The sequence below is a fragment of the Arachis ipaensis genome, chromosome B09 (genome assembly GCF_000816755.2).
Source record: "Arachis ipaensis cultivar K30076 chromosome B09, Araip1.1, whole genome shotgun sequence".
Lineage (NCBI taxonomy): Eukaryota > Viridiplantae > Streptophyta > Magnoliopsida > Fabales > Fabaceae > Arachis > Arachis ipaensis.
The window spans coordinates 124,310,423-124,338,412 of NC_029793.2; positions in this window are offsets into that span (position 1 = coordinate 124,310,423).

Sequence of the window (27,990 nt, forward strand, 5' to 3'; positions counted from 1 at the left end):
TGTTAAAAAAAGAAAAAAAAGTATAATTTGACACATGAGTCTTATGATTTGATGTAACCATAAAATGAAAAATGAAAAAATTTTTTTGAACAGATGAAGAGAAGACGACGAACGGTAGGTGTGAGGGGTCGTAACACCAATGCGACCATGACCCGTCCAACGGTCACGCCTTCAATTGGCTGACGAAGGAGGCAGGAGCCAGGTGGACGCAGGGCGCGCACACCGTGCAAGTTACTGGCGCGGAGATAGGCTGGCGCCAAAAGACGAGCGCGCGCAATGGGTGAGCGGTGCAGGACCGGGGCCGACCGAAGACGCGTGCGAAGGAGGTTAGGGGCTGCAGTTCTGATCGGCGCTGATGAAGGCTTCAGGTCACGCGGCGCTGCGGCGGTGGATGTTGAGGGCTATGGCGGCGGGTGTCTGTAGCGGAGCGGCAGATAAGAGAGGATTGAGAGGGAGAGGGAGACCGGTTGGAGGTGTTCATGACTATTTGAAATCCTTATTTGCTTTGTATTTAAAATTGGAAATAATTTTGTAATTAATTAATTTAATTATCATTTAATATTAATTTAAAAAATATCTCTATTGTACACATTGTACACTAATTACATTAGCTCCTCGTACTTTCTCAATTTGAATCTGAAAATATAAACATGTTATACGTATATAAATAAGAGGCTAAAGTTTCAGAAGATACACACAATAATAAAATAATTCTCTTTCTTTATGTTACAGCTATTCTAAATACTCTTCTCTCTCACTTTTTATAATATTGAATTACGTTGTTGTATTTTTTTAACTTAACTTTATTTTTTCTCTTTGAATCTTAAATAAGCCTTATACGTTAATTAAATTTACACCTTCTAACCCTTTTTTTTTCTTTTTTATTGTCTGCTCCATTGTGATATTATTGAGTTTTATATAAAAAAACCTGTATAATTTTTTTTGGACAATTTAAAATTTTTGTTTTATTCTTTTTTTCTCAAACCAAAACCTAAATCCATGTTACAAACTATTATTATTAAATGGCAAATTTTCTGAAATACCATTGCGTCAAGAAGTGTAAGTTATCGTGTTTGGCATTAACACACCACTAAAAAACAACTTAATTACACTCTTTTAAAGAGATTTCTTATACTACGTGTAAAGATACCATTTACAAGTCAAAACTTGGCCATAGTAAATCATCTTATACTGTACCACCAGAGAAGTCACCCAATAATTATACAACATAAAATCACTATTTTTATATAAATAAAAAATATATATTATTTCAACATGATATATACTAGTCAAACAAGCATAAATTAATTCACGCATAATTAATCATCACTTATTATAGAAATAAATTATCAAATTTATCCATATAAGTTATAAAAGCCGACAAAATTATCCATGTGTAAGAATGAAACAAATTTTTTAATTATGAAAGAAGAAAGATTGAGTCCGTTTGTCAAAATTACTCATACGTCAAAGATTCATTAAGATGTTAATTGAAAATCCCATGTGGCACATTAATTCTAAGGTATGATGTGTCAATTGCCCTAGTTACTGTTATGTTTTCGTTCTCTTTCATTTGTCCCCGTTATTGTTTCTTACCAAATTGTGAGAGCATTTGTGATATGAGAAGAAAGATGAAAACAGATCATTGAGTACAAGAAAAAACGAAGCTGTGAAGTATGTGCTTTAATTATTATGTAAAGAAATAATACACTGCAGTGAATTTATACACTTTCAAAAAGAGAAAAGGTAGGTAGGCATTAGTGTGAAAACCAACAACCAATAACAAACTGTAACTAATTTCAACCTTAACACACCCTCCTCAAATTTATGAGGGAGTTATTTCTCATCCTAAGTTTAACTTTAAACTTGTCAAATAGTCTTACGGACAAGGGTTTCATTAAGAGATCAACAACCTGATCTTGAGTCGCTATATGACTCACAAACAGTTCTTTGTTATTAACATGCTCCCTTAAACTATAAAGATCGAGTTTCATATGCTTGCATCTACTTCACAGAGTATTGTAAGAGTAATCGATTACTTCACATTCAACTCGACCAACAGCTGTTACTTCACATTTAACTCGACCAACAACTGTTAGATGGAGGCCATGGCTCTGTATTCTGTCTCTGTTGTGCCTTTAATAACTTTGCTTTGTTTGAGACACCTCCATGACACCAAATTATAGCCCATGTATATGCAGTACCCTGTGATTGATTTGCGACCATCTAGGTCACTTTCCCAATCTGCATCAACAAAAGCCAACAAACGATAATTAGTACACTTACTGAAAATAATTCCATGATCAATTGTACTTTTTAAAAACCTCAGCACTCGATTGACAGCCTTCTATTGTTGTAATGAATTGCAAAATTCTATTTACTAAGTACGTAAAATCTGGTCTCGTGGTTGTAAGGTACTGCAATGCTCTAACAATCGATCGATACTATCTTGGATCCACATAAGATTCAGAATCTTCACTAAACAATTTTAGGGAGGCAACCATCTGTGTGGCCATTGGATTAGCATCCTGCATTTTTGCTGGTTGCAATATTTCCTCAGCATAATTTTGTTGTGACAAAAACACACTTCCATCAGATAGATATGACACTTCCAAACCTAGGAAAAAATTCACTTTCCCAAGATCCTTCAATGGAAAAATCTGGTTAAGTTTATTATTGAGGGCTTCAACTTCAATATTACCACTACCTGATAGTCTGTTACAACAATATCATCAACAGAAGCCATGCAATATTTCATGTAAAATGCCATTTATGAAGGCATTATTAAAATTAAATTGGCATAGTCGAAGGGTCCACTCCTTCAAGGCGAGCCTTGTGTTGGGCCACCGTGGGGAGCTCTTGACCATCGAGAAGATTTTAGGGAAGAATCAAGTAAGATAACACTTGAAAAGAATATTTTTTAATATTATTTCTGAATTGTTTCACTTAAAATGTGATTACATACAGAATATAAAAATTATTTACAACCTAATTAAGGAAAGAAAATAACAGGTAATAAAAGCTATTCAAAACAAATCTACTCCAAATCTGTCCTAATATAAATAAATTTGTACTAATTATAGAATAATTACAACACTCCCCCTCAAGCTGGTGAATGTATATCTATCATTCCCAACTTGCAAGTAAGGTCTTTTAAGTGCTCTATGGAAAGTCCCTTAGTGAACATATCTGCCAATTGGAGTCTTGAAGGGATGTACTTGGTGGCTATAAGACCATTGTCCAATTTCTCCTTAATGAAATGTCGGTCTATTTCTACATGCTTTGTTCGGTCATGTTGAACTGGATTGTGTGTAATACTAATGGCAGACTTATTATCACAAATCAGTTCCATAGGAGCTTCATACTTTACTTTGAGGTCATCGAGTATGATCTTCATCCATAATAATTCGCAAATCCCTTGAGCCATGGCTCTAAATTCTGCCTCTGCACTTGATCTTGCAACTACATTTTGCTTCTTGCTCCTCCATTTCACCAAGTTTCCACCCAGAACATGCAATATCCTAAAGTGGATCTCCTATCAATAATTGATCCAGCATAGTCAGAATCAGTATATACTTTCATGGATAAAATCCCTTTCTTTTTGAATAGCAATCCTTTCCTTGGAGAGGTTTTCAAGTACTGAATAATCTTGTTTATAGCCTGCAAATGTCTCTCTCTTGGATCATGCATGAATTGACTAACTACACTAACTGCATAGGCTATGTCAGGCCTGGTATGTGATAAATTGATGAGTTTTCCCACAAGCCTCTGGTATTGTGCCTTCTTCACCTTTGGGCTTTCCTAATCATTTTCAATTCTATGATTTTGCTCTATGGGCACTCCAGTGATCTTACAATCCAACTTACCAATCTCTTTGAGGAGATCTATGATATATTTTCTTTGGGAAATAAAGATGCCTTGTCTAGAGTAAGCAACCTCTATCCCAAGGAAGTACTTTAACTTGCCAAGATCCTTCATCTCAAACTGAGTGGCTAACTTTTCTTTTAAAGTCTGTTTTTCTAACTCATCATCACCTGCAATAATCATATCATCTACATAGACCAAGAGTAGAGTGAGTTTGCCTTCCTGTGAATGTTTTATAAACAGAGTATGATCACCTTGGCTTTGTCGATACCCTAAAGATATCATAGCTTGAGTAAATCTTCCAAACCAGGCACGAGGTGATTGTTTAAGACCATACAAAGCCTTTTTTAGTCTACACACCTTTTTCCTTTACTAGTGATACCATATCCTGGTGGAATCTCCATGTACACTTCTTCTTCCAAACTTCCATGCAAGAAGGCATTTTTAACATCAAATTCATGCATCTCCCAACCAAAGTATGCTGCTAAGGAGAGGATAATTCTGACGGTATTCATTTTTGCCACCGGAGCAAATGTCTCCTCGTAATCGATCCCATAGGTTTGGGTATATCCTTTTGCAACCAACCTTGTTTTATACCTGTCCAATGTGCCATTAGATTGATATTTAACTGTATATATCCACCTACAACCCATTGCTTTCTTGTCCGTTGGTCTCTCTACAATCTCCCAAGTCTCATTCCTTTCTAATGCACTCATTTCTTCATTCATAGCTCGAACCCAGTTCTCATTTTTTAAGGCTTCTTGTACTGATGTAGGAATTCTGACAGAATCAATAGCTGAAAGGAAATTCTGGTGTTGTACAAAAATATTTTTAGTGGACACAAATTTGGAAATAGGATATTTGGCACATGATCTTTTTTCTTTTTTCATGGCAATAGGTAAATCATCTAGGTTAGTTGCACAAGTGGTATTTAAGGTGTCAAGAGTCTCAAGAGTATGAGGTCTTACCTCCGGTTCAGACGAATGAAGTTGCTGTTTGACCAGGACGGATTCTTGCTGCCTTCGCTGATATTGTTTTCCAAAAAATTTGTCATGATTATTCTCCTCATTATTTTTTTCTAGTAGTGATGCTGATTCAGGGTCTTTGTTATCCTCCGGAGAAGTGAAATTCTGCAACAAGGGAAAAGGTGACGACTTAAGGAACTCAGCTTCTGGAATACTCTCCTCCTGAAGCTGAGAACTAGGAAAGTAGGACTCGGACTCATGAAATGTGACATCCTTGGAGATATAGAATCTACGACTTTGAGGATGATAGCATTTGTATCCCTTTTTGTTTGAAGAATAACCTATAAAGACACATTTGATTGCCCGAGGATCCAACTTACCCCGACGAGAATTATGAATATGAACAAAAACAGGACAGCCAAAGATACCACTTTGAATACTACTCATAATAGGGATAGATGGGTAAATTTTGGTAAGAAATTGAATAGGGCTAACACCGTCTAGGACCCGAGATGGTAATCTATTAATCAAATAAGTGGCCGTTAGGACAGCTTCCCCCCAGTAAGACTTAGGAATAGACGTTTGGAAGAGTAATGCTCGAGTAACCTAAAAAAGATGACGATTTTTCCTTTCAGCCACCCCATTCTGTTGAGGGGTGTCTACACAGGTCAATTCATGAATAACTCAATTATCCTTAAGGAACTTGGAAAAATTTTTGTTCACATATTCTCTGCCATTATCATAACGTAATCGCTTAATCAGGCTTCCAAATTGTGTTCGAACCATTTGGTAAAAATTTTTAAACAAGTGGAAAACTTCAGATTTATCTTTCATGAGAAAGATCCAGGTAACTCGAGTACAATCATCAATAAAATAAACAAACCACTTTGCACCAGAAATATTGCTAATAGCTGAAGGTCCCCACACATCAGAATGAACAAGATCAAAATGTTTAGAACTTTTATTATTACTGGGAGAAAAAGTAGCCCGATGGTGTTTAGTTAATTGACAAACATCACATTGAAAAGACTCGACAGACACTTTTATAAATAAAAAAGGAAATAAAGACTTTAGGGTACTAAATGGAGGATGACCAAGACGTTTATGCTAAAGCCATATCTGAGAGTTTGCCTAGGACGGTATGTTTGTCCGATGATTTGAATTAAGTGCCTTTTGTGTGGTACTCTTTTCATGCGGTAAATAGTATAACCCGTCCTGCTCTTTAGCAATTCCAATCGTTCTCCCCGTGGCAAGATCTTGAAATACACAATGAGTATGAAAAAAGTTGCAGCACAATTTGAGTCTTTGGTAACCTTATGAATAGACAAGAAGTTAGTAGATAATTTTGGAACATGAAGCACATGTTTTAAATGGATAGAAGGTTGAAGGTGGATGTTACCATATCCAGTAATAGGAATATGGGACCGTTAGCAACAGTAATTTGTTTGTAACCAGATGAATTGGTGTAAGATGAAAAAGAAAGAGAATGAGGTGTCATATGATCTGTAGCACCAGAGTCTACAATCCAGGTACTCTCAGTGCTAGGAGCATTAAAGGATAAGAAGCTAGAACCCTTACCAGTCATGGTTAAAGTACAAGGGCTAGATGTCTTACTAAGTGAGTCCATAAGACCACATAAACGGTCTAATTCTTCTTTGCTAAGGGCTGGGGCCTCCTTTGCAGCTTGTGAGATAGTTAGGTCTTCCACATTTTCAGAGTTAGACAATGTGTGGTTAGGACGTTTATGTATGGTACCTTTGAATCCTCCAATACGTTCGAGGACCTTCTGCTTTCCATGAAGTCTAAAACATGTGTGTTCTTAGTATGACCCGTTTTTCTACAATAACTGCACCAGCAATCATCACGGTGAGCCTTTGAGGGAGGCTTTCCATACGAAAGGGATGGACCTTTTAAAAGACCTTTGCTGGTGGCTAGAGCTGAACCATCAACAGAATTTCTTCCTTCCAACATGACTGACCTTCGAGTTTTTTCCCTTCGTACAATATGAAAAACTTCTGAGAGAGAAAGAATTTTTTCTTTACCCAAAATTTGAACTCGAATTGGATCAAATTCATAGTGCAAGCCAGACAGAAATTTAAATATACGTATCCTTTCAATAAATTGTGTCAATGTAGTAGAATCAGGTGTGCACTGCATAGTCAAATTTTGATACTGATCTAACTCGATCCACAAACAATTCAGCGTCACATAGTAGTCTATTACGGAGAAGCTCCCTTGCTTGGAATTGAAGATCTTATTTTCTATTTCATAACATGCTGTAGTATCCTTCTTCGTTGAGTATGCCTGACTTAGATTATTCCAAATCTCCTTAGTAGTGGGGAAGAACATATAATTACGGATGATTTCTGGTGTCATAGAATGCCATAACCAAGTCATGATAAGAGCATCCTCATCATCCCATGCTTCATATTTGGGGTCTGTCGTGGTTGGAGGGTTCCCTTCTAGATGATTTAATTTCTTTCGCCCCTTGAGAGTAGTGCGAACTAGTTGAGACTATTGGAGGTAGTTGCGCCCATAAAAACAATACGACCCTTGTAACACCGGTAGATCATTGAGGCTGACGAGAGGCGCAGTCTTATCATCCATCATTGGTAAGAATCGGTGGCAAAAGGAAGACAGAAGAAGAAAAAAGAAAACCGACGATCGTGTCTGGGCAAGCAGCGTCGCAATCAAAGAGATCGCGTGCGGAGTGGCCGATGGCAACGAAATCTTCTGGGCTTTGTAGATTGACAAATCCCGCTTCTGATGATGGTGGTCTCATTCAGAAACTCGCCGAAAAAATTCCGGTGGCGGCGTGCGGCAACGGCAGGGCACCGAAACAGGTATAGTTGCAGCAATGAAGGCTGCCTGGAAAAATGATGGAAAAATGCGGAAGCAGAGCCCTCAGAATCGGGAGCTTTGATACCAACTTGAAAAGAAGATTTTTGAATATTATTTCCGAATTGTTTTACTTAGACTGTGATTACATACAGAATATAAAGATTATTTACAACCTAATTAAGGAAAGAAAATAACAGGTAATAAAAGCTATTCAAAACAAATCTGCTCCAAATATGTCCTAATATAAACAAATCTGTACTAATTATAGAATAATTACAACAATAACATAAAATGAAAAGACACCACATCCAATTCAAAACCTTAAGGTAGTAAGTTAATAGGTATCTCATGTTATAAACTTCTCACTCTTCCTTGCTTTCTTTGAGGTAGGACAAACTTCATACACTCCTCGCACTTGCAACATTAACACCTAGTATCTAAGGATTTCTCCCTTAGCATTTTTCTTGATTGCAAAAATCCACATGCAGCCATTTATGGTGGCTGTGGATGGAGGTTCAACCAAATTCCATGTTTTTCACTTTAATAGAATATTATACTCAAGGTCCATAATAGATTTTCAGTGACTAGAACTGAAAGCTTGAGACACATTTTTAGGAACCTGAGTCAACAAATCTAATGTGTTAGTAGTAATAAATGATTTTGGTTTGAGACTTCTTGTTTTAGACCTTGTTATCATATTATGTGTATTGGTGAAAGGTGGACAGGGTGATGGACAAGCTTCTGTTGTTAAGGTAGGTGTTTTATAGTGTGGAATTCTTAGATTTTGATCAGTAGTGGTATTATCAGCCATTGAATTTTTAGATTTGCTTGTAGTAGACTCAACTGAAGTATAAGAAGGAGGAGTGGTAGATGACCTGGACTGCTGACTTGAAAAATTATTAGTAGAGATGTCAAATACAGCAATAGAATTGTTATTGGTGGGTTTGGGTAAAGATACAAGATTTTGATGAAGGGGATGTGATTAATTTTCATTAACATGACTAGGTGTAGAATTAGATAAAATAGAAATTAGCATAAATTGGGAATTAGAAATAGTTTTGCAAGTAGTTGTGGAACCACATTAAACAATTCATGATATGAAAAATAAAACACAAAAAGAAAAGAAAAGAAAAGAAGAATAATAAAGGATAAGTTTGCTTGCAAGAGTAAGACTTTATATACCATGAAAGCACTTAAAGTATGAAGAGAAAGATGAAAACAGATCATTGAGTAAAAGAGAAAACAAAACTGTGAAGTATGTGCTTTGATTATTTAAGAAATAATATACTGCAGTAAATTTATACACACTCAGAAAAGAGAAAAGGTAGCTAAGTATTGGTGTGAAAACCAACAACCTATAACAAATTGTAACTAACATCAACCTTTACCCTTCTTACTTATTCTCTTAACAAATTAAAAATCCTAACATGTCTAAGCGCAACAGATATAACTCTTATCCCTCGAATGGAAGCTTCAACGAAGATAGGACTTTGTCTTCCATGAGGAACCAAGAGATGAATTATTTTGAGAGATATTTTTGTGGTTAGAATATGATACTACTACAACCTGAAACCTTAACAAATTTTGAAATATGGTTCATTCATCATCATTAATGAAATGTAAAATATGTTTATTTTTGAATTATTCTAATGAAAACTTGTTTAAAGGCTTTCTTATTCTTCTCCTTTCTGATGTAGACAATAGAATGTAAGTATTTTGTGTGGGTTGATGAAATTGATGGAGGTTGGAAGGGTTTAGCATGAGCCCTCATTGAAAGAAACAATGATAATTTATTATGTACTATGTGTAATGTCAAGGCCAATGATACTGTTCATATAGGAGGGATTCGCGAGACAAACAAGAAGATTGTGATGAAGATAGAAAAACTTCATCAGAAAAAAATTAAAAATATTTAAATTAGAAATATTTAGGTGTGGCTTGTGGTCATTTCTTCTTGTCTACTTAAAGGTCTAAGGTTCAATATGTTGCAAGTAATGAAGAATTAGTTATCAGTTATGGTCGATTTTGTAGATAATTTATAGCAAGAACTTGTATCATCATGTAACTTTTGTTTTGGTTCAAATTAAAGGATGCAGCAAGAAGCTATGTAACAAGTGCTGGTTTCTTGATAGAGAAAATTGAGAGTCGAAATAGAGGGTAATGGAAAAATATTTCTTATTACTTTTCATACTAGAATCAAATACACAGATCACATATATATACATACTAACTCTACAATAGAAATGCCGACTAACTAAATTATGTTATCCCCTGAATATTTACCCTGACTCCAACTCACTCTTCTCACTCTTATCCCTTATACCCCCCCTCAAACTGAGGTATGGACATGAGAATACTCTCAGTTTGTGTTTGAATCTATCAAATAAGTGTTGGGATAATGTCTTTGTCAGGCAATCGGCAACTTGATCAGGGGATGGAATATGTGCCACAAAAAGAGATTTTTGATTGACTAGATCTCTAAGAAAATGAAGATCCAACTCTAGGTGCTTGCATCTACTATGCAGTATGGGATTAGCACTCTGATTATCACAGTAGGCGGTGTAGACTGTGGTATATGTAATTCACTCAAGAGTTGCTGGACTGAGATGATTTCAGTTTGGGCTACACACATAGCTCAGTATTCGGCTTCTGTACTACTTCTACTGACCTTTGTCTGCTTGCTACTCTTCCATGATATCAGGTTATTGCCCAGGTAAATACAAAATTCAGTGATGGATTTTTGATCCTCTAAGTCACCTCCCCAATCAGAGTCTGCAAATGCAAGATCCTGAAATTAGTGGATTTGGTAAAAACAATTCTATGTTCTACTGTACCTTGCACATAACGAAGTATCCTCTTCACGCTTTTCCAATGTTTAAGGGTTGGATCATGAGCAAACTGAGACACTCGGTTCACTGCAAAAGTAATATATGGTCTGGTCATCGTTAAGTATTGTAAGGCTCCAACTATAGATATGTACTTTGTTGGATTTTCAAATGGTTCTGAATCAGAGGAGTAGAGTTTCGAATCTGTCGACATTGGCGTTGGCAAAGGCTTTGAATTATTCATTCCAGCCTTGAGTAATAGTTCCTTGGCATACTTCATTTGAGATATCAGAAGATCTCCATGGGGAAGATAAGTAGCTTCAAGACCTAAAAAATAGTTGAATCTGCCAAGATCTTTTAAAGAAAATTTTCCATGTAATTGAGATTTTAAAGTTTCAATTTCCTGTGAATTGTTCCCTGTGACTATAATGTCATCTACATACTCTAACAAATAAATCACATTAGAAGAATTGTGTTTAACAAATAATGACACATCTGATTTAGTACTTTTAAACCCAAACTTTTAGAGAGTATCTGATAAGGTCTTGAACCAAGCTCTAGGTGCTTGTTTCAAGCTATATATAGCTTTATTTAGCTTAAAAACTAATGAACTGTTATGATGAACATACCCTTGAGGCTGAACCATGTAGACATTCTCTTTAAGTGTGCCATTTAAGAAGGCATTGTCAATCAAATTGCCTTAATGGCCACCCCAGAGAAACTGCAATGGTTAACACAACTCTTACTGTGGTTGGTCGAATTACTGGTGAGTAAATCTGTTCATAGTCCACACCTTCCTTTTGATGAAAACCCTTTCCCACCAGCCTAGCTTTATACCTAAGAATCTCTCCATTTTGATTTTTCTTGATTGCAAAAACCTATTTGCTTCCTATTATTGTTGCATTAGCTGGTGGTTCTGTAAGAGTCCAGGTATTACACCTCTCTAGAGTCTAAATTTCTACCTCCATTGCTCTCTTCCAATGAGGGCAGTTAAGGGCCTGATTAACTGTAATTGGTATACTGTAAATAAGATCAACTACTTGTATGTTGAAGGATTTTGGCTTGTGTATTCCAGATTTGGCCCTTATCATTATGGAATGGGTGTTTGTATGTGTAATAGAGGGTAAACCTCTCTCTAAGCCACTAAAAGGGATAGGTGAATGGGGTTGAGGCAGAGGTGGAGGGTCTGATGTTTGTGAAATTGAAGATCTGATGTGAATAGGGGAATCATTAGAGGTGGTGTTTGGTGGTTCTCGCAGGACAGATGATGCTGGGAGAGAGGAATTTTCTGTAGAAGAGGGTGGGGATGAGGGTATTTGTATTTCAAACTTAGTGGATTCAGGAATATAATCTTGTGTATCTACAGTAGACTTGATTGCAGAATTAGAAAACATAGAATGATAGAGAAATAAAGTTTCAATAAAGCTAACATGCCTTGCAAGGTAAACCTTACCATTCTTTGTCATGCACTTATAACCTTTATGATTAGGATCATAGCCAAGAAAAAGACAAATCTCATATTTATAGTCAAATTTAACATTCTTATATGGTCTTAAGAAAGAAAAGCATGCACATCCAAGTACTTTAAAGAAAGTGAAATCTGGTGTATGGTGAAATAGAGTTTAATAAGGACTTTTATTTTGCAACACACTAGTGGGTAATCGATTAATGATGTAAATAGATGAAATAAATGCATCTTCCCAAAATTCCATAGGAAGAGATGATATAGCTAATAGGGAAAGTCCCATTTCTGTAATATGTCTATGTTTTCTTTCAACACTACCTTGTTGGTGATGTGTGTAAGGGCATGACATTCTATGTTGGATACCCTCAGTAACAAGAAAGATAGTAAAAGATTTAGAAAGAAACTCACCTCCCTTGTCGGTTTGTAGAGATTTAATGTTGTGACCAGTTTGTTTTTCCATCAGTTTCTTGTAATTTTGAAAGGCTAATAAAGTTTGAGATTTATTCTGTAAAAGAAAAATAACAATAAATTTTGAAAAACCATCTACAAAATAAGCATAATATTTATAACCATTTCGGGAAGTCACAGGGGATGGTCCCCATAGATCAGCAAAAACACACTGCAATGGTGCACTATACATAGTTTCAGTTTGGTCAAAATGAAATCTATACATCTTTGCCAAAGGACAAATTTCACACTTATATTGTAAAGAAGATGCAGAATTTGTAATAGGAATGGAGCATTTATTCATGATGGTAAGCGCAGTTTTTATGGCACAATGGCCAAGTCTTTTGTGCCATAGAACAAAATTACTATTCGCATTACATTGAGTATTGAAAGCAGTGAAATTAGAATTGTTAGTGACAGTAAAATTACAAAGAGCTGAATTGAAGTTGTCTAAACCAGGAACAACACCATGATGAAAATTAGAATTACAACTTAAAGTAGTGTCCTAAATATTAGACTTAGGAACTCTGAGAGTGTCAAAGGAGTAAACTCCATTTCTAGCTATGCCCTGTAGGAGAAAGTCCCTGGTAGCCTGATCACGGATAACACAAAAATCAGGCTAAAATTCAAAGAAAACCCCATTTTCAGCTGCAAACCTGGACACACTTAGCAAATTCTGGGTAATTTGAGGGACATGAAGCAAATTCTTTAAACAGTAAGAGATATTAGCATATTTATCATAAAGGATAGAGGAGCCATAATTCTTGATGGCAATACCTGTACCATTACCTACAAAGACTTGATTTGTGTCTGTGTTGCTCGTAGAAAAAGAAAGAAGATTTGAAGGGTCTGGTGTGAGATGGTGGCTGGCACCAGAATCTGCAAGCCAGGATGCATCACTCAATGATGAGGATGGGGCAGTAAGAAAGGCTGTTGGTTGGTGAAAATTCACGGGGGGAGGTGGTGGGTGCGCATTGATGTATGGAATTTGAGGTGTCGTAGAAGGGTTTTCAGAATTGGGATTGAACGAATGGTCGAATCTGTGGTAGCAGTTCCACACCACATGCCCTAATCTTCCACATAGTTGACACTGCACTCTTGAATTGTTGTTATTGAAGCCAAAACGTCCACCACCACGGCCATTTCTGCCTCCACGGCTGCGTCGATTGGCTGTGGCACGGTTGTAATCAAAGCCTGATGGAGAACTTTGAACATAATGAGCAATTGGCATACCAATGTCAGGTTTTTTGATCCGCTCGAGCATCTCTTCATGTGAAAGGAGAAATGCTTCAGCCTCAACAACTCGGAAAGATCCTCTCTTTGCTGTGACAGAAGAGATGTATACGGCATAATCTTCAGAAAGACCATCAATGATAGCTTGAAGGTGATCATCCTCTGGTACTTCATATCCCACAGCAAACAAGGAATCCACAATTTTGCGAATTTTGGCAATATACTCAGTTGCTGGACCAGTCTTCTTGCAGGATCGTAGTTGACTCTTGAGGCTTTGTACACACGCAGAGGAGGCAGCTTGGAAGTATTCATCTATTTGATTCCAAATATCAGAAAATTTGGATAGATATGAATGATTTTATTCTTGAAGGGGTTTGTCATCGAAGCTACCAGCCAGGTTGTGAGGGCTCTATCACGCTGGCGCCAATTCTTGAACTCTTCTGATTCAATGAGTATTTTCTTGGTGGCATCTGATGTGAATTGTTCTGGAACCTTTGATGGATCAAGGTGGGTTTCGAGACCCAAACTTTCAATGGTAAGAAGTGCAAGATATCTTCAAGTTGAGTAATTATCTTCATTGAGTTTTTCAGCAATGGGTGAGAAGATCTTCTTTGTTGAATCTGATAGCATGATTTCCATTGTGGATCTAATGATGAAATGGTGGCTCTTGATACCATAAAGGATGCAGCAAGAAGCTATGTAGCAAGTGCTGGTTTCTTGACAGAGAAAATTAAGAGTCGAAATAGAGGGTAATGGAAAAATATTTCTAATTACTTTTCCACACTAAAATCAAATACACGCATCACATATATATACATACTAACTCTACAATAGAAATGCTGACTAACTAAATTATGTTATTCCCTAAATATTTACCCTGACTCCAACTCACTCTTCTCACTCTTATCCCATATACAAATGTCTTACTGTGTTAAAGGAGTTCCATAATTCCTGTGTTGTCAAATTTTTTTTACTAATCTAATCACGAATATTTTAAAAATTATCAAATCTACTCATATTTATCTACAAAATTTGACAAAAATAACCATAAAAGTATCATGATTTGACAATAATTGCTTGCATTTTAACCAACAACAACACACTCAGAGGGACCTACTCAGAATAAACCAATAGACTAAAAATTGGAGACATTATTATGCCAACATTTCATAATTGATATTTCAAAACAAGATTGTCATAAGTTAAAGAGTACGCATACAATCAGAAACAACCAAAAGAAATATAACATATATAATTAAAAGATAAAACAAGTTGTATAAAGTTAACAACACCCTAAATTACAAAATATTAATAAGAAGGTATTGAGTTTGAAGAACTGATGCACCACTATTTCGTGGTACATTTTATGCTGAATTGAGTGGATTTTATCCATCATTCTCACACTTATTCATAGAATTTGTATATTTTATATTTTCCTTCCTAATTTTGTGCTTTGATTGAAAACATGCTTCTTTGGCCTTAAATTACTAATTTTTAATCTTCTCCTATTACCATTCGATGCTGTGATATGTGTGTTAAGTGATTTTAGGTTTTCCAGGGCAGGAATGGCTTAGAGGATGGAAAGGAAGCATGCAAAAGTGGAAGGAATACAAGAAATTGAATTTTGGAGAAGCTGGCAGCGACGCGCACGGGTGGACGACGCGCACGCGTGACTAGCGCATCAGGCAAGCGACGCGTACACGTGGATGACGCGTACGCGTAACCAGAAAAATGTCCAGTGACGTGTACGCGTGACGAGCGTCACGTGCTGCAATTCACAGAAAACACTGGGGGCGATTTCTGGGCCGTCTTTGGCCTAGTTCCAAGCCCGAAAATACTTATTAGAGGTTGCGGAATGGAGCTGGATGGAAAAGAATCACTCATTCACACATTCATTGACACTAGTTAGGTTTTAAATGTAGTTTTCTAGAGAGAGGCTCTCTCATCTCTCTAGGTTTTAGGGTTTCTTTTAGTTTTAGTTCTTCTCAATTTCAGACTTCTACTTTAGTTTAATTTAGTTTCTCTTCTACTTTTATGTGTTCTATTACCTTAGTTATCTATTTCATCTTGTTGATTACTTTATGTTGCCAATTTAGTTTATGAATTTCCATGTTAGATTTGATTTCTCTTTTAATGCAATTTGAGGTATTTCATGTTTATTGCTTCTTCCGTTATTTGTTATCATTGATTTTGCAATTGTTGGTTTTAGATTTTACATTCTCTTATTTCTTTTCTATACTTTTATTTTGTGCCTTCCAAGTGTTTGATAAAATGTTTGGTTGGATGTTAAATTAGCTTTTTATGTTCTTAGCTTAGATTGAGTAATTTGGAGACTCTTGAATTGTCAAAGTCTCTTGTTGGTTGGTGATTGAAAGTTGCTAGTTGGCTTGAGCTTCACTAACTCTAGTCTTTGATTAGGACTTGTAAACTCAAGTTGAATTACTCACTTGACTTACCTTCAATTGTTAAAGGTTGACTAAGTGAGAGCAAAAGGCAATTACTATCACAATTGATGATGACAATGAGGATAGGAATTCCAGTTATCAATCCTTGTTAGGACTTTTCTTAGTTATTAATTATTTTCTTGTTATTTACATTCCTTGCTTATTAAACTCAAAACCCAAAAATATACTATCTCATAACCAATAGTAACATACTTTCCTGCAATTCTTTGAGAGACCACCCGATGTTTAATACTTCAGTTTATTTTTATTGGGTTTGCTTTAGTGACAAACAAATTAGATGTTGATTGAGGATTGTTGTTGGTTTAGAGCTATGCCTGCAATGAGATTTCATTGAGAAATTCTTCACCGACAATTTTCCTCCGTCAAATTTTTGGCGCCGTTGCCGGAGAATTGCATATGTGTGCCTTATTATTGGTTGTTGCACATATTTGCTTTTTGCTTATTTGTTAGTTTTTGTTAGTTTTAGGACTTTATTGCTTATTCTTATTAGCTTTTCTTTTCACTTGTTACTATGAATTCTCACCCCTTTGGCTATGAGTTTAGTTCAAATTATGTTGTAGGGAATGGAAGCTACAATGAGAACATGCATCAAGGATGGGACAATCAAATGTGGGAGGAGCCTGAAGCTTATGGACAACCCTCTTGGCAACTGATAAACAACTATTTTATGGTTTATCTTGTGCTCAATTGAGTGGATTTTATCAATCTTTCATACACTTGTTCATACAAAATGCATGTTTTACATTCTCCTTCCTGATTTTGTGCTATGATTGAAAACATGCTTCTTTGGACTTATATTTGCTAATATTAATCCTCTCTTATTACCATTCGATGCCTTGATATGTGTTTTAAGTGATTTCAGAGATTACAGGGCAGGAATGACTCAGAGAATGGAAAGGAAGCTTGCAAAAGTGGAAGGAATACAAGAAGTTGAAGAAATTGCTAAGCTGTCCAGCCTGACCTCTTTACACTCAAACGGTCATAACTCGAGCTACAGAGGTCCAAATGAGATGGTTCTAGTTGCGTTGGAAAGATAACATCCGGGGCTTCGCAACGATATATAATTTGCCATAACTGCCTCGAAGCCAAGCGACACGAACGCATGGATCACGCGGACACGTGACCTGGCAGAAACGCAATCCACGCAAACGCGTGGACGACGCTTCCGCGTCACTTTTCCGCGACCTGTACGTACCAGAATACGCTGGGGGCGATTTCTGGGCTGCTTTTGACCCAGTTTTTGGCCCAAAAAACACAGATTAGAGGCTATAAAGTGGGAGAATGCATCCATTCATTAAGAAGTCTTCCATTATTCACTTTTCATAATTTAGATGTAGTTTTTAGAGAGAGAGGTTCTCTCCTCTCTCTTAGGTTTTAGGATTAGGATTCCTCTTAAAGGATTTAGGATTTCAACTTCCTCTCAGGTTCAATGTTCTTTTAATTTGTGTTTCTCTTTTGCTTTTATATACTCTAATGCTTTTATTTGTATTTGACTTATGTTGCCCAATTGGCTTATGAACCCTTCATGTTAGGATTTTCTTAATTAATAAATTGAGGTTTTTCAAAATTATGATTGCTTTCCTTTATTTATATAAATAATTTAGATTTTCTCTTTTGGCTTTGGTTGATTAATTGGTAACTCTTGAGTTGTCAAACTCATCGTGATTGATAATTGATATCTTTGCTGATTGATTTAGATTCCTATAACTCTAGTCTTTCCTCAGGAGTTGACTAGGACTTTAGGTGTTAAATTGATTTATCCACTTGACTTACCTTCATAGTTAGAGGTTGACTTAGTGGGGAGCAAAATATAATTCTCATCACCATTGATAAGGATAACTAGGATAGGACTTCCAGTTTTCATACCTTGCCAAGAGTTTTCTTAGTTATTGATTTACTAATTCATGCAATTTATTTCTCTTGTTCAAACCTTTTCAAAACCCAAAAATACTGTTTTTCATAACCAATAATAAATCATACTTCCCTGCAATTCCTTGAGAAGACGACCCGAGGTTTAAATACTTCGGTTTATAAATTTATTGGGTTTGTTATTTGTGACAACCAAAACATTTGTACGAAAGGATTTTCTGTTGGTTTAGAAGCTATACTTACAACGTGATTATTTTTATAAAATTCTTTACTGGAAGAAATCCGATCGTCAAAATGGCGCCGTTGCCGGAGAGTTGCAAACGTGTGCCTTATTATTGGTTATTGTAAATATTTGCTTTTTGCTTGTTTATTTATTTTAATAAAAAAAAATTTTCAGATTTTTATTTTAAAATTTTCAAATTTTCAAAATTCAAGTTTTCAAAATCCAAATTTTAAATTTTAAATTTCAAAATTCAAATCTTTTTCAAAAATCATATCTTTTTCAAAATCTTATCTTATCTCATTTCAAAATCAAATTTCAAATTTCAATATTTAAATTCCAAAATTCAAAATTCAAATTTCAAAATTTAAATTTAAAATTAAAAAAATCAAACCTTTTCAAAATTTAAATCTTTTTCAAACCTTTTCTCTTATTTATTTTATTTTATTTTATTTTCCTTTGCTTGTTTATTTATTTTTATTTTTAATTTTTATTAGTTACTATGAGTTCTCACCCCCGTCGCTTTGAGTTTGGTTCCAATGTTGTTGCAAGGAATGGAAATTATAACAGGAACATGCATCAAGGTCAAAATAATCAGAGATGGAAGGAGCCACGAGGATCTGATCAACCCTTCCGGCAGCAACACCTTCCACAATACCACAGACAAAGACCATCCTACAATGCATGCCAAAACAATTGTTATGGTAGACCCATTCGCAACAACCAACACCCACCTAACTGCTATAGTCAAGAGCCATTCCGAGGTGCATACCAAGACGATAGATATGGTGGACCCCCATCATATACCTATGACCCACCTCCTCAACATAGCTTTGAACCACCATACTCGCAAGCCCCTTACAACCAAACACCTCCAGAGGACCGTAACCCATATCCACCCCAACTCCAATCCAATTACTCCCCAGAACCACCACCTCAATATTCACCATCTCCATATCCTTATCAAGAAGAACCACCTCCGTATTATGAGCCCTCTCTCCCAACCAATGAACCCTCATATCCACCCCAATCTCCAATGGATGACACCCTTCGTGTTCTTCTTCAAGGGCAAGCAAAGATGCAAAGGAGTGTACTGGAACTCGCGACTGCCTTAACCGAGGTAGTAAATAAATTAGCTTCTCAACATCTGAGCACTCAAAGTACTCCCATGGCTGCATGTGGAGAATCAAAAGAAGAGCGTAGCATGAAGGAGACACTAGAAATTTCGGTGGACAATGAGGAACATGGCTTTGTATTGGAACAAGTGGAGGAAGCCATAATAGTTGCAGAGGAAGAAATGGTTGCAGACTTAGGAGATGCTGAACCTCCATGGGAAAGTCAGGTTATAGAACCTCCTTCCAAGGTAATTGAAATTGATGCTGAGGAGGGTGTACAACCTCCAAGGCATATCATAGTTGAAGACTTGGAAAATGTTGGTCAAGAGATGGAGATTAAAGAAGAAGAAACACAGCCTCCCATGCCCTTGGTGAGCAATGAAGAAGAGATTGAATTGGAAGAAAGCTACCAAGAGGAAGAGATTGATATTGAAGAAACTTGCAAAGAGGTGGAAGTTGTCAGAGAAGAGCACAAGGGAGTGGAGCTTGCAAATTCGTTAGAAATACCTCCCCCTAAGTTTCCATCATCCTTCACAACATTCAAGTAGGTAAAATGCATATCCCTTAGCTTTCTAATTCCACTTGAATATGGGCTACTGGAGAGGGATGGTCAACTTAGAGCTCTTTGTGGCATTAAGAGTAAGAGGAAGATGGTCGGTGGTAAGAATTGTCCTGCAAGGTTCATTATGGTTGGAAGCTTTAAGTTTAAACGCAAAGGTTGCTGTAGAGCTCAATTGAATAGGTCTAGGAAGCTTTTTGGATGTCTCAGTGAGAATTTAAATTACGTGCCACCCGGATGGAATCATGATGATCAACAAGAAGACGGGTGCAAAAGCAAGGTTTGGGACCCCGGAATTCAGTCTAGAAATCAACACTCTTGGGGCCTTGTCACTTGCTTTAACCTGCTTGAAGGCTTTCTACGCCTAGTTTGGGACCCCGGAGGCCATTGGAATTCTAAACATTGGTGGAGATTTTTGGATGAATACAAGCACAAGCCACCATAACAAGGATCTCACCAAATTTCCAACTTAAGGACTTTAACTAAAAGTGCTAGGTGGGAGACAACCCACCGTGGTATGATCGTCCCATTTTCAATCTTATTTAGTTTTGTTTATTTTTGAGTTTTATTTTATTTTATTGAACGTGGAATTATTCATAACATCTGCATCAGCATCTGCATACTGTATTCTGTATTTTGCATAAAAAAATGGCACGCGATGCGACAGCATCGCTGACGCATCCGCGTCACCAGTGCGTTTTGAAGAAAAGAGAATTGAACAGAGAGTCACGCGAGAGTGTGGCTGGAGGCGTGCCTTTGGCACAACATGCCCACGCGTCCGCGTCAACCACGCGTCCGCGTCATGTGGGAAAACTGCCTCCCACGCGTCCGCGTCACCCACGAGAACGCGTGGCCCTGTAAAATCGACGTAAATGGGTGTATGGCAGTATGTTGGGCTGGAATGGGGCTGGAACGGTGTTAGAAGCACAAGCCTTACCATGCAAACGCGTGCCCCACGCGTCTGTGTCGTTTTGCAAATATGGCCATCCACGCGATCGCGTCACCCCAGATTTTTGGCAAAATGCATTTAAAACAGAGAGTTGCGCGAACGCGAGGCTGCACTCGCGCCAATCGCACAAATCAGGCCACGCGATCGCGTGCTCCACGCGTCCGTGTCACCTGAACTTATCGCACACCACGCGACCGCGTCACTCACGCGTCCGCGTCGCCCGCGTCGCACAACTTAGCCTGATCAGCGCCAATTATCTTATGTTTTCTTTTCTAATCCTAATTTTTTTCTATCTTTTCTTCTTTCTTCTTTCTTTCTTACTTCATCTTTTTAACTTCTCATCCCTCTTCACTTCCATTCTATTTTATTTAATTTATTTGCATACTTTCATCCATTGCATTTTAATTTTAGGTATATTTTTATTTTCTTTTCTAAAATTATTATTTTTTTCATTGGTGTTAAAATTTTCTCATTCAACTGTTATATCTTTTCTGGTATTAATTTGGTGCTTAGTGACTTGTATTACACTGTGAATGATATTAATTATCTATCAATGCCAATCTTTTATGATACCTATATTCCTTTTGCATTGACATGAATTTATATTGTCTTTCATTATCTACTGTCTCTTCCCCATTGTTGCAATTCTTGCACTATTGATATGCCGTATGCTTCTACTATTTTCTCACTACATGTTGTAGCTACCATGTAATTGAGACCTTTATTATTTGGCATTACCAACCCTTATTTTATTTATTTTTTTTATCTTTATTTCTGGGTTACTTTTCTCCATTTTCCTCTTCTTTCAGGATGGCCACCGAGGAAGGGAAAAGGAAGAACTTCTATATGGAGAGACAGGCAAGTCAATCTGCACAATCTATAGAGAAAGGCATCAGTTGGAGCAGCCCGTCCACTTGTACATCTTAGCATGCACCGAGGACGGTGCAACCTTTAAGTGTGGGGAGGTCGATACCGATCTCCATGGGTTAGCTATTTTCTTCTTTCCAACACCATTGTTTTATTTTCTTTGTTTATTCATTGTTGCATCTGCATATTTGATTGCATGTTTTCTTAATTTTGTGCATATATTTACCACTGCTTGGTTAAAGTAATAAGTTTCTTTTTAAGACCCTATTATTTTTGAAAAAATTTTCACTAATTTAAATCAAAATTTTTGTGTTAAACTTGTTTGAAGTTGTATTTGGAACATTGTTTAAAAAGCTAAGAACACACAACCTGTGAGATTTTGAGCTTATTTATCTAGTTACATTATTTAACCATAAATTTTTATTCTTGTGTGTTCACTTCTCTATGATTGTAATCTTTATTTTGTTCTATTCTAAATATCCATTATTTAGTGTATTTACATGCTTGCATATGATTGAGGCCATTATTTGTTTTAGCTCACTTCTCCCAAATAAGCCTACCCTTTTATGTCACCCTTGTTAGCCACTTTGAGTCTTTTAATTCTATTTATTCTATATTTTACCACATCACTAGCCTTAAGCGAAAAAATAATTAAATACCCCAATTGAATCTTTGGTTAGCTTAAGATAGAGATTGTGTATCAACTAAGTGTGGGGAAACTATGGGAACATGGGTTAATAAGGGAATGTGTTATGTTTTTAATTTGATAAAATATTGGAAATTTGGGTACCTACTCATGTGAGACTAGAAAAATTAAAAATCTATGTGCATTGATAAGTTATGTTTATTTTTCTATTTAAAAAAATATAAAAATAAAAAAATTCAATAAATAAGTAAATAAATAAGGGGACAAAATTATCCCAATGTTAAGTTAATGAAAAATCAATGCATATGTGATAAAGTTAAGAGAAAAGTTGATACATGAGTATGTGAAATATGCAAAAGTGAAAAAATTTGGGTAGCTAGGTAAAGCATTTTAAATTATATAAAGTATGTATATGTTAGGTGAGATCTTAGACTAATCAAGGATTCACTTTGTTAGCTCACTTAGCCTTATATATATATATATATATCCTCACCCTTACCTTAGCCCCATTACAACCTTGAAAAGACCTCATGATGTTTGCATTGGTGCATTAAATAATTGTTGATTGGTTAGATGAAGAACAAAGTTTTAGAAAGCATGACTAGAGAAAACTAGAGTGATTGACCCTAGACACTTGAGAGTTAGAGTGATATACATTACCAGTGAGGGTTCAATGCTTGATTTTATGTTCCCTACTTTCATGGGCTGTCTTCTTACAAGTTTACTTGTCTTTTATTGTATACTTTGAATTAGTGAAATCTGATTTATATTTGTCTTGAAGAGCTTATTTACTTTTAACCAAGTAGATAGAAACATCTTAGCATATAGTTGCATTCATATAGATAGGTTGCATTTCATACATTCTACCATTCCTCTTCACTCCCTTATAGCTTCTCTTGAGCTTAGCATGAGGACATGCTATTGTTTAAGTGTGGGGAGGTTGATAAACTACTATTTTATGGTTTATCTTGTGCTCAATTGAGTGAATTTTATCAATCTTTCATACACTTGTTCATACAAAATGCATGTTTTACATTCTCCTTCCTGATTTTGTGCTATAATTGAAAACATGCTTCTTTGGACTTATATTTGCTAATATTAATCCTCTCTTATTACCATTCGATGCTTTGATATGTGTTTTAAGTGATTTCAGAGATTACAGGGCAGGAATGACTCAGAGGATGGAAAAGAAGATGCAAAAGTGCAAGGAATACAAGAAGTTGAAGAAATTGCTAAGTTGTCCAGCCTGACCTCTTCGCACTCAAACGGTCATAACTTGAGCTACAAAGGTCCAAATGAGATGGTTCCAGTTGCGTTGGAAAGCTAACATCCAGGGCTTCGCAACGATATATAATTTGCTATAACTGCCCCGAAGCCAGACAACGCAAACGCGTGGATCACACGGACGCGTGACTTGGCAGAAACACAATCCACGCAAATGCATAGACGACGCTTCCGCGTCACTTTTCCGTAACTTGTACGTACCAGAATACACTGGGGGCGATTTCTGGGCTGTTTTTGACTCAGTTTTCGGCCCAGAAAACACAGATTAGAGGCTATAAAGTGGGGGAATGCATCCATTCATTAAGAAGTCTTCCATTATTCACTTTTCATAATTTAGATGTAGTTTTTAGAGAGAGAGGTTCTCTCCTCTCTCTTAGGTTTTAGGATTAGGATTCCTCTTAAAGGATTTAGGATTTCAACTTCCTCTTAGGTTCAGTGTTCCTTTAATTTATGTTTCTCTTTTGCTTTTATATACTCTAATGCTTTTATTTGTATTTGACTTATGTTGCCCAATTGGCTTATGAACCCTTCATGTTAGGATTTTCTTAATTAATAAATTGAGGTATTTCAGAATTATGATTGTTTTTCTTTATTTATATAAATAATTTAGATTTTTCTCTTTTGGCTTTGGTTGATTAATTGGTAACTCTTGAGTTGTCAAACTCATCGTGATTGATAATTGATATCTTTGCTGATTGATTTAGATTCCTATAACTCTAGTCTTTCCTCAGGAGTTGACTAGGACTTTAGGTATTAAATTGATTTATCCACCTGACTTACCTTCATAGTTAGAGGTTGACTTAGTGGGGAGCAAAATATAATTCTCATCACCATTGATAAGGATAACTAGGATAGGACTTCCAGTTTTCATACCTTGCCAAGAGTTTTCTTAGTTATTGATTTACTAATTCCTGCAATTTATTTCTCTTGTTCAAACCTTTTCAAAACCCAAAAATACTGTTTTCCATAACCAATAATAAATTATACTTCCCTGCAATTCCTTGAGAAGACGACCCGAGGTTTAAATACTTCAGTTTATAAATTTTATTGGGTTTGTTATTTGTGACAACCAAAACGTTTGTACGAAAGGATTTTCTGTTGGTTTAGAAGCTATACTTACAACGTGATTATTTTTATAAAATTCTTTACTGGAAGAAATCCGATCGTCAGCAACAACCTCCACCAACTTACTATGAGCAAGAGTCATTCCAAGGTGCATGCCAAGACAATGGATATGGTGGACCCCCTTGTAGTTACCAACAAGCCCCATCATATGCCTATGAACCCCCTCCTCAACATAGCTTTGAACTACCATACTCACAAGCCCCCTATAACCAAACACCCCCTATGATCCTAACCCATATCCACCATACCAACCACATTATGAGCCATATGAAACATATAAAGAACTACTAGCTCCATATACACCATGTCCATATCCATCAATCCGAGAGCAATATGATCCTAATTACATTAGCCAAGCGGAACAAGAGTCAAAGGATCGTCTCAAGGAAGCAATAGATCAACTTCAAGCAACCATCCGTCAAAAGTTTGACCCATGGGACTCATGCAATGAACAAAGCAATTCCACAGATGAGTGTGTTGTGTAACAAGTGGAAAAGATGGAGAGTATTGAACCGACATATCCTTATCATGATGAACCACCCTCTTATCATGAACCTTTTCTCCCAAGCAATGAACCCTCATATCCACCCCAATCTCCAATGGATGACACTCTAAGTGTTCTTCTTCAAGAGCAAAGAGAGATGGAAAGGACAACACTAGAGTTTGTAGCTACCTTGACCGAGGTAGTAGGTAATTTAGCCTCTCTGCGCTTCAACACTCAAAGTACTCCCATGGCTACATGTGGAGAATCAATAGAAGAGCGTAGCATGAAGGAGACACCAGAAACTCCGGTGGACAATGAGAAACGTGACTTTGTATTGGAACAAGTGGAGGAAGCCATAGTAGTTGAAGAGGAAGAAGTGGTTGAAGACTTAAAAGATGCCGAACCTCCATGGGAATCTAGAGTTGTAAAGTATTCCTCCAAGAAGATTGAAATTGATGTTGAGGAGGCTAGTGCACAACCTCCAAGGCATATTCCCTATGAAGAATTGGATGGGATAGATCAAGAAGTAAGTTCCCTTGGTGATGATGATCATGAATCAAGTCTTCCTAGTGATGAATCTACATCCACAAATGAACTCCTTGAGTATGAAGAATTTTCTCTGAGTGAGTTTGAGAATGATGTGGAAGTAGAAGCCCTTTGAAAAGGATGGACGGGAGTTGAATATGCTTTGTCAAGATCGTTGGAGACTTCTCTACCTAAGCTACCGCCTACTACTTCATTTGAGTGGGTAAAACTTATCTCTATTTGCTTTACTATCCCACTCGAGTATGGTATTCTTGAAACCGATGGCCAACTTAGGAGGCTTTGTGGAATGAAGTGAAAGAGAAGGATATTTAGTGGTTAGAGTTGCAAATCAAGGCTCATCAAGGTTGAGATTTCAAGAGCTAGATGCAAGGGTTGGACTAATGACCAATTGGTTGGATCTAAGAGAAGATTTTGGTACTTCATTGAGAATTCGGATTGCTTGCCACCCGGTTGGAACAATAATGATCAACTTGAAGACGGGTGTAGAAACAGGATTTGGGATCCCGGCATACATGATGATCAATGTTGGGAGCTCAAAGCTTGTAAAGAACTTCGTCAAGGCTTGGTGACTTCACTTGGGAATGTTGAAGCTTATTGGAAGTCCAAGCGTTGGTGGAAGTTTCAAGACGAGTTCAAGCACAAGCCACCATGACAAGGAGCTCACTAAATGTCCAACTTAAGGACTTTAACTAAAAGTGCTAGGTGGGAGACACCCCACCTTGGTAAACTCTTCCAATTTTATCTTTTATTTATGTTGGTAATAAATTGAATTTTTATTTTAATTAGAATTATTTAGTTTAAGTTATGGTTTTACTGGTTTAATAATATTTGGATTTATTTTGGTAGCTTGTTAGTTATTAAAAAAAAAAGGCAACCCACGCGTGCGCGTGGGCGACGCGTATGCGTTGATGCCAATTTTGCTCCCTGGTAAAAACGAACAAAGTGTTACGCTGGAACTGTGCGGAAGGGGTGCCTGGCGCACAAGCCACCCCACACGTACGCGTGACCCACACGTACGCGTCACCTGCATCTTTTACCATCCACGCATAAGCATCAAGGACGCGTACGCGTGGCATGTAAAATCGGCGTTATTAGGTGAATTGAACAGAGAGTTGGGCTGCCACTGCGCTGGAATTGCGCGAGTAGTCACGCGTACGTGTGACCGACGCTCACGTGTCAGTGTTCATTTTTGGCCATCCACGCGTACGCGTGGGCGACGCTTACGAGTCGCATGCCTGTTTCTGTTTTCACACGTACACGTGATATATGCGCGCGCGTCACGTCCGATTCCTGTTTTCCATTCTTCTTCTTTCTTCTTCCTTTCTCACTTTCTTCTCCTCCTTTCTCATCCTTATTCTTTTTCATTCTCTTTTACTTCTTGCATCTGCATACTTTAATTCATTGTATTTTCACTTTGTGCATGTTTTTATGTCTTTTCTAAGTTTATTGTTTTTCTATTGGTGTTAAATGTTCATCTTCAACTGTTGCATCTTTTCTTGCATTATTTTGGTGCTTCGTAACTTGTTTTAAATTGTTGGGTACTATTATTTATAGGTCAATGCTAATCTTTTCTGACACTTGTATTCCTTGTGCATTGATATGAACTTATATTGTCTTTCATGACCCACTCTCTCTCTCTCTCCCATTGTTGTAATTTTTGCACTATTGATATGCCATGTGCTTCTACTATTTTCTCACTTGCATGTTGTAGCTATCATGTAGTTGAGACCCTCATTATTTGGCATTAACCCACCTATATTTTATTTGTTTTCTTATCTTTGTTTCTAGTTTACTTTTCTTCCTTTTTCTCTTCTTTCAGGATGGCCATCAAGAAGGAAAAGGAAAAGCTTCTCAATGGGGACAACAGATAAGTCCATCTGCACAGTCTTTGGAGAAAAGTATCAATTGTAGCACCCGTCCACTTGCACATTTTAGCATGCATCGAGGATGGTGCAATCTTTAAGTGTGGGGAGGTCGATACCGACTTCCGTGGGTTAGTTACTTTCCTGTCTCAACATCAATGTTTAATTTTTTTTTTTTGTTAAATTAGTTGTTGCATTTGCATGTTTGATTGCATGTTTGTTCGATTTTGTGCATATTTTACTACTACTTGGTTGAAGTAATATTTTCTTTTTCAAGGAAGTTTCTATAGCATTTCACTAATTTGAATAAAATTTTTGTTAAACTTGTTTGAAGAACTTTATTTTGGAACATGGTTTAG